Source organism: Montipora capricornis, chromosome 3 (genome assembly GCF_036669925.1).
Source record: "Montipora capricornis isolate CH-2021 chromosome 3, ASM3666992v2, whole genome shotgun sequence".
Classification (NCBI taxonomy): Eukaryota; Metazoa; Cnidaria; class Anthozoa; order Scleractinia; family Acroporidae; genus Montipora; species Montipora capricornis.
The window spans coordinates 56,572,752-56,585,251 of record NC_090885.1 but is presented as its reverse complement, the minus strand read 5'-3'; the positions used below and the strand labels follow the sequence as shown (position 1 = coordinate 56,585,251).

General features: G+C 40.7%; 1 protein-coding gene and 1 long non-coding RNA gene across 2 annotated transcripts in view; both read right to left on the bottom strand.

Moving 5' to 3' along the window:
* LOC138043454 (NLR family CARD domain-containing protein 3-like) overlaps positions 1-12,500 on the bottom strand; it is a 283,562-nt gene that overhangs the window by 67,029 nt on the left and 204,033 nt on the right. The gene's annotated exons all lie outside the window — the stretch shown is intronic.
* Positions 7,921-12,500, bottom strand: part of LOC138043458 (uncharacterized) — a 5,765-nt gene continuing 1,185 nt past the window's right edge. Inside the window, exons 2-3 of the long non-coding RNA XR_011131263.1 lie at positions 12,428-12,500; positions 7,921-7,970 (exon numbers count right to left, since the gene is read on the bottom strand). The exon at positions 12,428-12,500 is cut by the window's right edge and continues 12 nt beyond it. This is a non-coding gene — a long non-coding RNA (uncharacterized lncRNA). The remainder of the gene's footprint in view (positions 7,971-12,427) is intronic.

Genomic DNA, 12,500 nt, shown 5'->3' with positions numbered 1-12,500 from the left:
ATCTTAGCAAGTGTTATTGAAATCCAAAAAGAAAATTGGGGGTAACCACGCATTTTTCAAAGATAATTCAAGAACAATATTTGTAAAAAGCTTTAAATTACAAAACAATGTATGGCGTTCTTTCTGAATTGAAGCTTAATTATCTCTCAAAAATGCATGGTTACCCCCGATCTTCTTTTTGGATACCAAGTCACTTACTAAGATCTACTTTTTCCGGATAGTTTTAAACCGCGCAAAAATATCCCTGTATTAGTAAGCATCACCGATAGGAAATCCGAGTATCTCGAGATGCGCAATAACAATAGTAGGCACCGTCCTTAAGCGATCTAACTACTGTTATCCAGGATTTCCTGCCATTGTAGTTGAATAAACCATACTTACTTACTTACTTACTTACTTTCTTACTTACTTCAACAATGATCGTAACCAGAACCTTACCCGAAACGTTAATACTTTGTTTAAGGTCCATGGAATCTTGTGACACATTGTGACGTTTATGCAAAGGACCATGAACCTCATTATGCAGCTGTAATGCAATCGTGCACCGAAAAATGGCGGGATTTTTCGTAAAATTGTAAAATTGTAAGACGCACGGCTTACATGCGCATGCTCGGACCCAGATCCCGCTCTGATCTCCAACTGCATTGGCCTTCGGTAGTGACGAATCCAACTTCACCACCATTTGCAAAACTTAGCTTGTTCCTTCAAATTGTTACTTTCCATACTGAGTCCCAAAAGTTGCAAGGTTTAAATGCCACTTAGTTTATTATCATTACAAATATCTCGCACTCAAGAAAGGCTTCATTTTAAGTTGGAACTAGAGGAACAACAATAGGAAAAGCATTTAGCCTGTGCAGAGGGTGGAAAATCGCATGATCAAGGCATTTGTACAAACCGGCATCCGAACAAGAGAACATTTTCGACAAGAGAATATGGGTAAGAGAGCAAAACCTTAGCCCGCAAACGCAAATTAGAAAAATCTATTGTTTCCGCTCATTTGTATTAAATTCGGCACATGTGAAATGTGACGTTTAAAACGGGCCCTAACGTTGAAAATTATTTGATTTGTAGGATACTGGCCTCACTTGTTGCACCTTGCGTCTCTCTTTTCACGCCTCGCACCCCGCGTGTTCGCATTCAAGTTGCCTACAACGACAACTGATTAAAAGCCCACGGATTGCAGGGATGACGCAGTGGTTAGAGCACTCGCCTCCCACCAATGTGGCCCGAGTTCGATTCCCAGATCCGGCGTCATATGTGGGTTGAGTTTGTTGGTTCTCTACGCTGCACCGAGAGGTTTTTCTCCGGGTACTCCGGTTCAGTTTCCCTCTCCTCAGAAAACCAACATTTGACTTAATTTGCGTTAATTGTTAATTTCAGTTTATAGTGTCCCCAATTAGCGCTCCAGCTGTAGAACGACTAAATAAAGTTCCTTTCCTTTCCTTTCGCCCAAAAGCCGTTTTTCACCGAGACTGAATTTCGCGTTACACGATAATTACCGAAATAGCTGATTCCCGCGAGATTCGCTTAAGTGCATTCAGCCAATCAGATCACGCATTTGGACAAGACGTCATTTGAAAACAAAAACAAACGACCCCATTGACTTTTGGGAAAATGGGTCTTAAGTGCAAAAAGACGAAGAAAAAATAGAAATTTAAGGGAACCATCTGTCTAAGGGTTTAATGTCAACCAGACGATGGTTATCATCATTTTTATTTGGGTTCTTTTTTTCTTCTATTTATCCAAAATGCAACAACAGTTTTAGTACGATTTCGCTTCCGTGAAAGCTTTATATACATCTATGGGTTAACTCTATCTTTCTCTATTGCTTTTCAGGCATTTGGAAGAAACTCCTGGGAATATTAGTTTTCCTCTCAGTGGTTTCACTCGTTTGTGGATTAATGCTTCCGCCAAATTCTCCATTTATGAAGGCCAAGTGTCAAGCAGGCAGCATCAAGGGACATCAGCTGAAATTCACGTATTACCCTCCGCAATCAGATGTGAGAATTGTTTCAGTAATAATAATAATAATAATGAACTTTAGAGCGGTTTTCAATTGAGTGTCGAAAGTAATTAGCGAATTGCTTTGCTTTTTCATTACTTCACTCAGCGATTGGCTCAAAGTTCCCGCGCCATTTTGTCAACCAATCAGAAATGAAACAAAAACCAATCGTGGCTCGCGCGTGCACATTTTCCCACGCTTTGTGTCGGCTACGTTTAATTACTTCGAGTTTTGATTGGTTTACTGGATTATCTCCATCCTTTTTGATTGGCCAAAGTAATAACTTTGGTTTTGGTTTTACGACACTCGATTGAAACTACCTCCCTTTAGTGTCAAAGTATATTTAGCATTGGGGCAATAATTGGGGAAACTGTTCAGAAATCAACTGATATCAAATCATAGGTTGGTTTTTGAGACGAGTGGGAAAACCGGAGTACCCGGAGAAAAACCTCTCGGTGCAGACTAGAGAACCAACTAACTCAAACCACATTTGAAATAAGGGAATCGAACCCGCGCGACAACCCGGGCAAGTGCACTCACCACTGCGCATTCCGCTTCCAGTTTTCATAGACGGTCCAGCAATATGGTGTGATCGACAGTGTCAAATGCTGCGCTAAGGTCAAGAAGCACGAGTAATGTGACGCGCTGCTGGTTCATGTTGAGTAGGATATTGTTTTTGACTCGCAACAGGGCAGTTTCTGTACTATGATGTTCACGATAGGCAGATTGCGCCTTAGGGTAGAGTCTGTTTATGGTAAGATGATCGTGGATTTGACAGAACACTGCCCGCTCAGTCAGTTTTGAAGCAAATTGAAGATTGCTGATTGGTCGCAGGTTGGCGAAGAGTGCTTCAGCGGCAATCTTTGGTCTAGGTCGAACATCTGCTAGCTTCCAGGTATCAGGGAAGTTGCCATTTTGAAGAGAAAGATTTAACATCCGAGTAATGACTGGCAGGAGTACATCTAGACTTTCGACCACCAAGGAGGTGGGCATGGGGTCTAAACTGCAGGTCTTCTTGCTTGATCTCCCAATTAGGCCCTTGACATCTTCTTCACTCAGTTCTGTGAAGGAAGTCAACTGAGTAGGACATGATGTATATAGTGGTTCTGTCGCTGTTGGACAAAGGTTTGAGGCAGCTGTATCAAGTGCAGTGCGAATGCGCTCAATCTTCTGTGCAAAAAACTTCCCGATGTCATTGGCTAGTTTTGTTTTATCATTATAGCCTGGGAAGGTCAGGTCGGCTTCTTGATTAAACAGCGATTTTGCACATTTGAAGAGCTTACGTGAGTCATCACTGCTTCCTTGTATAAGATCTGTGTAGTAGGTTGTACGAGCTCTTTTCATGACACAGGTGGCAATGTTCTTTTTGGCCTTAAAGTCGATAAAGTCGCTGTGCAGCTTTGTTCTACGCCATTTCCTTTCCGCACGCCTCTTTTCTTTTTTAGCAGATTTGACTTCATCGTTAAACCATGGAACTGATGGTCTTTTCGTGACAGTCTTAGTAATAATCGGTGCATGGCGGTCGAGAACCACTTGAAGCGTGTTATTATACTCATTAACTAAGCCGTCAAGGTCATACGAATGTAGGTTTGTGCAGAGATCAGTGCGAGGTGAGTTGGAATGTTAACATGCTGCTTTAAGCCAGTACTCTCGAGTAAGCCACGCATTCTGGTCGCATCGGGGTCGTCTGCCACATCCATATGTATATTAAAGTCTCCGGTGATGAACAGGTGATTTGTGCAGAACACTGCAGACTCAAGAAATGGAGAGAATTCCTCAAGAAAGGCACTTGTTGTAACAGGGTGTGCTTCTGAGTAAGGTGTTCTGTAGATGATAATCAGATGAATTCGATCCGTTTCAGCCTTAATCTCCCATTCAGAAAACTCACATGATCGCAGATCTGCAGCATCGCCTTTTTTCACTGTTAGATTGTTCCGGAAAAGAACCCTAGTTCCTCCGCCAGATCGACTAGTTCGTGGATGCTCCAAAAGTTTATAGCCAGCTGGTGTACACAGAGTTCGTGATACTGACTCCGTCGGACAGAACCATGTCTCCGTGAGAACAACCACATCCGGTTTATATTCACAGACAAGATCGATAAACTCTCCTGCTTTGTTATTTAGAGATTGTGCATTTAAAAGACAGAAGTTTAGTTGTGTAGGACTTGCATTTTGCACAGCGGCATCACTAGTGCGGAGTAACGGCGTTAGATTTTCTCTGTGTCGTGATCTCTTTGGTTGTCTAGACCGGGTGCTTGATGTTACCACAGGTATCCTGAATGTAGTATTGTTAACCATGGATAAGGTGTTTGGATGCTTTGTTGGGAGTGATCTACTAACCATTGTGAGATTGGATAGTTATTGATGGAATCCACTGCATTGTTGTTCGCTCTTGCTAAATTGCTTGAGTTTTGCGATGGAAAAAACAGAAACGCAGGATTTCTGGCAGTATAGATGACAAATACTCCTCCAGAACAGCACACAGAGGCACTCCAATTCCTTATACATGATGTCCTGCTATTCCAGTATCCAAATGGCCCAATGTAGAGTGGAATAAGAGCCAAAACCACAGAGACGAGGACAACGCAGCCTGCCCGAATTAACATAATACTCTGGTGTCGGTGTAGTAGAAAGGCCTGGCCTAGTTGCATAATTTACCTGTTTATTAAGTGGGTCCCCTATGCTATAGCTTTATTACTAGTTTGTCATGTACTATATAACGTTTTACTGCTAGATCATCTTATTGTGCCAGGTTACAATTGTAGATTCGTGAAAGACTCATACTATCGGGGATCAATTCTTTGCAACTTGGTCAATCATAAAGCTAATACTAGAAATTTAAATTTGAAGGAAATCAAAACAAGACTTATCACAAAGGATTATTTCGCAAATGCTATTTTTGAAAGTACGCCTGCTTCGTCTACTCAGTATAGACGCGGCGAGGTTTTGTTTTGTTTTTTAAAAAGACGTGGCGAGATTTTGTTTTGTTTTTTAAATAATATCTCAAGAGTTAATAATTTGTTAATTTTCTATTTCGTGCATACTTAATTTAATAGTAGATTTTCACGACCCCACAAGCTTTTAGCTTTCAATTGAATTTTATCGTGCTCAAATAAAGGTTATCATCATCAACTGAAACGGAAGATGCTTACTAATAGCGTTTTAAGCAGTGTTTGGAGAGCATACAAGCAATTTCAAGTTGCTTTCAAAGAGTGATCTAACCTGCGCAGTTGGCGGTTTTGTTGTTGTGGAGGGCGAGAGATTTTCAGCAGCGAAGCTGGGGCAAGGGGAAGGGGGAAACCGCCTATTTGACACCTGTCAACAACTTTAAACGATTTAGGCAATTAGAGGACAGTAGGTAACATGAAACTCGTTGATAGCAAAGTTGCCGCGAAAGAGGTCTGTTCACTTTGTTTTTGGGCATTATACAAGATTGTTGATACCAAACGAATAATCTGCATGGTTTTTCGATGGCAGAGAAGGAGAATACTCCCAAAAACCCCGCCCCAGCATTCTCGCAGATAAGAGTGGTCAACACTTATTGTTCCACACAAGAACATCCACGGTTTATTAAGCTGTTTAAAGTCTCTACCTCGGATTTAACTTGTGTTTTGCAAAAACACAAAAATGTTTATATCTTTTCATAATTATTCTCTAATGGGTGAGCAAGGGAGTTCTTCCTCCAACCTTACCTTCGTATTCTCGATGAAACTGGATTTATGAAAGACATGAAACTAATAGTGAAACAATTTGTTCTGGGCAACGGTGATAGATATCATTCATAAACAAAAGAATCCAATTTGAATCTTGGTGCGATTTAGCACTATATACCCCTAAAGATCGCTGAACGGGGTGAGAGTATTTTCGAGGCGGTAAAAATCACCCTGAGAATCTGAATGAAAACCCACGATTTACATTGTAAATTAGAAAAAATTTACACAAGTCTGTTCGTTTCATTATAGGATAGAGCTCAGTCCTCTCGGAGGTTAAAAGGCACTAGCGAAAGTGAAAGCTACGTGGTCTGTCCAGTAAATTATAACGCACCATTATCGTTTAACCAAGGCTTTATTCTAGCGTTTACTGTAATCGTGTAAGTTGCAATTAAACAAAAATCTACATGAAAATATAGCTATCGTTACTTAGACGTAAATACATTTGTGGGACCAGTGTCCATAAAATACATTTTGCACTGAAAACTGCCTTGCTTCGCATTATGCCATTTCACTCATGGCACCCTCACTGTTTCTTGGTTTTTCATTTTGGGCCTCTTTAAGGCCTGATATACAGCCTACATCATACATACTATAGTTACTTTGTTCAAAGAACAAAGTATAGGATTCAGCTCGTCCTGGCATCAGATTTTACTGAAAGGAAGGGGAATTATGAAATGGAAACAACATCTTCTGTCCTTCCTGAGTGTGTGCAATAAGCGTTTGCTTAGTGCAACTGCAAGACATGCATGACATGCAGGAAAACGTCCGTCAGAGCGATTTGCAGTTAGTTTTTTTGCAGACTATTTAAAGACGAAAATAGTGAGTTTTACTCAAGAGCGTGTTTTGTTATTTTTAAACTGAATTTATTACCAATGCTTAAAAAGCTAAAAGACCTCAAAATGGGACAGGACATTACAAAATAATTAAACGTGTGAACGCCTCTGCTGACAGTTCAATACCACCCAACTCAGTGCCTTCTGTTTTTGAGTAACACGTACCACAGGCAGCCCCGTGTACCCTCATGGAGCGTCTAGTTATTATTTTTTTTTTTGCGGTCGCAAGATTTCTTTGCTTCGCAGAGACATCTTCAGGCAACCCAGGTAGGATTGGAAACCCCTCATTCAGAGGCAATCGCGATGACCACTAGACCACAGATCACGACGTGACAGATTACTGTGGAAAATATGTATTAAAAAATTGTGTGCGTGACCCGAAACGAGTTTTCGTGTTTCGTTGCACGCAATGCCATATGCAGTTAATGACTCGGTAACACATTATCACCGGGCTAATATTCTCTCGGTATTGTTTAGAAAAAGTATCAAAGATTTTAAAATACCATCGTAGAAACTTGTAAAGCACCCGTTTCCAGGTTTTGATCGAAATCAATGCTGTTCACAACAGTTTTAAATGTAAACAACTATTCTACGATCGCACTTAACCCTATCATCGGGTCACCGTATGTGGACTTAGGACTTGGGAACACGGAATTGAAGCTTGATATTGACCAAGATACTATAACCTAAGAAAAACACTGAAATACTGTGAACTTGAAAGGAAATCGAAAAAAATCCTTGGAACAAACTGTAGGCTACCCGTAGCCTCTTGTTACATAATGCTTTCCAGTGGTATCATGACCATGTATTATTACATTACCTGTTATTAACCAAGCTTGCTCTGGGCCGTACTGGGAGAATATCGGCCCTAGGTCAGCCCTCCTCGCTTCGTTCGTTACGTACTGTCAGGACCTCGGGTCGATATTCTCCCAGTACAGCCCTCGCACTTGGTTAATAAGATATATGAATACCACGAGAAAGCTTTGCATAACTAGAATTCCGACACAAATTCCTTGAACTATTTGCTCTTGATCAAGATAATCTGCCTGATAAAAATGTGACAGAGCGCTAGCTGACGGTCTTTTACTTTAAATCAGTTGTATCCATGAACCCACGTACCAATTTTTCCACAATTCGAGCGGCAGGAACTGTGGCAATTCATAGCAACGACATTCCAGTTCAGTACACCTGCACATTCCTCCTGCACCAGCCTAAAACCATCGATTTGCTCGTGTACAACGGATATTTCTCGCGCTTTGATATGGTTTCCAAATTCCATCCTCTTCGAAATATACCTTGGTGCAGTCGGCATTAACGGCCAGCACCTCCGCGCCACGTACCTGCGGCAGGTTATCCAGCCTGGAGTGAACATCTATTACACCGCCGTAGGCGTACCGATCTGTGTTGAGGTAATAGTGAATCCCTACAACAAAATGACAAAAACCTTGTTATCGCGTTATTACTATCCTCTCTTGGTGTTTTTCCTACTGTAAAAGCTGAAACATAAATATCTTAGTTGGCGAGTTAGCTTGCACCATTCACGGTACAGTGTCGAAAGTAATTTTGCTATTGCTTTGCTGTTGGGATCGGCTCAAAAATCTCGCGATACTTTTTCAACCAATCAGAAGTGAAACCATCTTGCTTGACTTCGTTTTCCCGCGCTTAGCTTAGAAGCGGCTATATGTATTTGCCGGCTTTGCGTCGCAAAAGCACTATTCACGGATAACTTTTCTCGTTTGCATTACAACAAGACGCCTACAAGGGCGTATCCGTGGAATGCGCAAACAGTTAACACAAATTGTCCAGTTACAGTCAACTTCAAGTACAGGTAGACTTCGGAAAATGGCGAAAGATTACCAGAAAGATACATCTGTAATATAACTTAAAGTTTTTTGTTGTAAAAACTCATTACTAATGTTACTAAATTTGCGAATGCAAACAACGAAGCCCTATTAGCAGGTTATCAGGATACGGGATCTTTTATTTATTTATTTTTTGGAAGGAGACTTAATTCAAATCGTGCAGTTTTACTTGCTTCGTTAACTCCTTTCATCCAAAAATTACAGGATCAGCCTGTGACCAAAAAGTTGAAAACATTAAACAAAAGTTTACGCTAATCCTGGATTAAGGTAATTGGCTTTCGAACAACCGGGCCCTGTAATCGAGGTCTGGTTCTGTAATCCTGGTTTAGTTCCTTGCAAACTGTATAAATTTGCCGTGGCGAAGACAAGAAGACAACATCCGTGCTCTATTTCTCTCAATGCTCAAAAATTCCGTAATTGCGTGTTCTATAGTCCAGTCCAAAGTTCTAATTTTACAATTCCATAATCTTGATTTCAGTAACTTGGTACCAAACGTTCCACAATAACTTGAAATCTCGTTAAGAAAAATCATTAAATCCAGTAGTCCAGTCCGGATTGAGATCGCCAAAACTCTTTCTATCATCGATTCAAAACTCAACAAAAGCTACAAGTAGTAAATAGTTATCAGAAACTACAACAGTTCGTCCTGATTCTACACTCGAGCTGAACAAAAACCCCAAAAACCCCAAAAACCCTCGTCATCGTTTCCCGAGAGAACAGACAAACAGCCGAAACTGTTCTGTGCCTGCCCCTTACGGCACTGAAAAAGTACCGTACGTTGTACAATAGTACTTGACCGTAGCCCTTGGCCAAGAAACTAATCTTAGCCAAAAGCCCGAGAAGCGATCAGGATACGGGATAATTAGGTAAAAAAAATTGTGGGGATACGGGATTTTTAGTCTGGAGGTGGAGGGGGGGGGGGGAGAATTGAGGAGATACGGAATATTTTTTAAAGTAAGAACGCATTGCGTGTGGTAGTGCAGTAACTTGACAGTGTTTTTTTCCATAACTGTCAACTGAGCTGCGTTTTGTTTTTTCCAGGAGATTCAAGTCCTTGCACAATATGTAGCTCTAATAGTTCACGACATTGTTTGGTATCGTAAATCATTACGGTGCCATGGTAGACATCTTTGCTATATACCCTCTAAGAAGACATGTGGTTCAGTAAAATACTAAGCCCAGAACGATTGAAGAAAATAACAGGAAATCGAGAAACATTTGGCTTCAAAGCTGAGATGTTGATCATTTACAACTTCTTTTTCACCACAAGCTTAAGCGTGTACTCTGAGCTTCTGACACCTTTCCAAGACCAATGTTACTAAAGTTGTCCCTTTCCAGCGGGGTTAGTATCTGGATGGGGGACGTCAAAATATGCGACTTTTGCTGTCAGGAACATACGCCCAAAAATTCTATTTTAACGCTCAAAAATGCGAACAAAGCAAGGTACAGATTTTGCTAGCCTGCTTTATGCAAAACAAATATTGACGAAAAAGTAAATAAATATTAATATGTAGTTTTTAAGGAGAGCAGAAGGAACTTTTAGGAAGTGTCGATCGAGAATAAAACAATTTGCCATCAGCGAAAAACATTTCGGGAGATTTTTGTTACGTTCCATCAGAGGTCAATTTTTCTATCGTACTTTTGGTCATACAAGTAAAATCGCAAAATCGAAAGTGACATCGACTTAAGCGGCCGCCTGTGATCAAGTTATACCTTGCGTGTTTACTGACAACTCACGAAACAAAGGATGCATCTGTGACAAAATGACGGCATAACACCTGGTTTTTGTTAGTGCGTTTTTTTTTTCTTTCAATTGTTATAAAGTTCGACAAAATCTATGTGCGAATTTAACATAAAGATCACAATCGTTGATGCTAGTCCAAGTGTCAGCTGAAGTTAAGCTCCACCGAATGAGGTTAGTACTTGGATGGGGGACGGCTGCGAAGTCCCCGTGACGGCGATAGCTAATTCGTTTTTTTTTAAACTTGATTTCATTTTTTATCTTGTTTGGCCGTTGAAAGCTATTTTCTTATTTTCTTTCTACGTCAAAACGGCGAACAAACTGGTTCCCAAGAAATATTGGAGTACGTATTCGTTCTATGCAAAATGCTTCTAGTGAAGTATTCGTTGTATGCAAAATAATAATGTTCACAGTGGAACAAACAAGTACGAAGCAAGATCTAGAAATAACATAGAAAATTCTTCTTACCTTCAAAGCTTGCCTTTCTCAAAGAAAAAGCATCTATCCACTTTATCGAATAGTTTAATACTGAAACAATCATGGCGGGCGGAAAGATTCTATTATAAATGTTTGCTTTCACCAGTCTAACGGAAGTGTGTCACGGTGGCCGAGTGGTCTAACGCGCTAGCAGAGAAGACTCGTGATGGCTTGGGAAATATAGGAGTTCTCCTCGGGGCAGGGAAGTTTGGAAATTCCGCAGGGAATATAAATCAGTCCATCCGAGCGGAGATTAATTCAATATCCGTGGGGTATGCACATTTGTGACTACCAACAAAAAAAAGACTCCAGCCCGGTTTTAAGACGTGGATGCCTTCGGCATTCCACGTAATAAAATTCCTCCTGAATGTGACAAAATTTCGGGCAAAAACTGCAAAATTGTCTCACATTCTGCTCCCAGCAAGGCTTCATAGCTCAGTTGGTGGAGCATCGCAATGGCCCAGTGAAGGCCACGGGTTCAAACCCAGTTGACGCCTTGAAATCGTTCTTCGCAATTTCTCAAATTGCGTACTACACTGCGAAGATCACGTCTTCTTCCTCTTTAGCTTGTACGTTTTGTTTTTCCATTTCAGACCACGTGATATTCCCAAGGGAATTTTCCTTCTGTTTTTTGGTAAGTTATGCATACATATGCACGTGTATAAGACGACATCTGAAATAAACTATTCCCTAGAGTAACATCACGTGCTCTGAAATGGGAAAACAAAACGAACAGGCTAAAGAGGTCCATTGAGCATAATCCGCAATTTACATATCATTTCTTTCATATGCTCATATCATAAAATCAAATTTATTGTAATGCAAATGAGACAAATTATTTGTCAAAAGGGCTATAACGCTATTGGGTCATTGCGTGTTGTTACTATGACCAACCACAACAGAAAAAAAAAACAACACAATGAACCAATCGGATCTCGAAGCAAATACATATTATAGCAATCGCGAAGAGCGAAAAAAAGTGCTCGAGTATTAGACAGTGTGCTACAAAAACAATTTGCCGAGGAGAGCTGGGAGAGATCTCTGTGGTTTGTCTGGTAAGATAGACTTTATTCCAAAATGGCCGTCATTTAAATATTCTTTTGTTTTCATTCAAATTAGCCCGTGATGCGTCGCTCTTGAGCTGAAAATTCAAAAGAATATTTTGCCTTGAACGAGGCAACAAGGTCTAATTTCAATAAAAACAAAAGAATATCTAAATGGCGGCCATTTTGGAATAAGGTGTATAGCTAGGTTAAAAAGGTTGATCCAGTCGTCAGTCAGAGTCAAGCTGTGAAAAGTTGAGTACTAACCTTGAGTTGGTTTTGCTCAAGTCTAACGTTCTCCATAAGTACTGGTGGATCTTTGGCAATGCGCTAGTAACTGTTGGCACAGTTTGCGAGGCGCTTGCGTAAAGTTATATCCCTGTGGGGTCACTCGGTTAATAGGATTAATTTCGTACTGTATAGGTCTGACAAACGGCGTAGGATTGGTGAATCCTAGGAGGCTGTGGCAATCTTATAGCCAGCCAGCAAGCTCTGCGGTTGGACTTCGGGTGAGTGTCTTACGAGGCTTACGAGCGGTGAGTCTCCCCAAACCCACTTGGAGGGTTCTTGCAGTCATATACAGTCAAGTCATATACGAATTTACAGCTAAAAAGAGAAAGTTCGGTTCGAGTGGATACATGGAAAATATTGCCTGGGGTAATATTCTGTATTATGTAAAATGGTTTCATAGGGATCATGTTCCTCGATGAGGCTGAGGTTATCCAACGTAGGGTTGCTAAGAAAATGCATAACTAACCTGGTTCATCTAGACGATCAAATGGCAGATCCAATTTCTTTTTTAAATTTTCCCAACTGAACTCAACTCCATT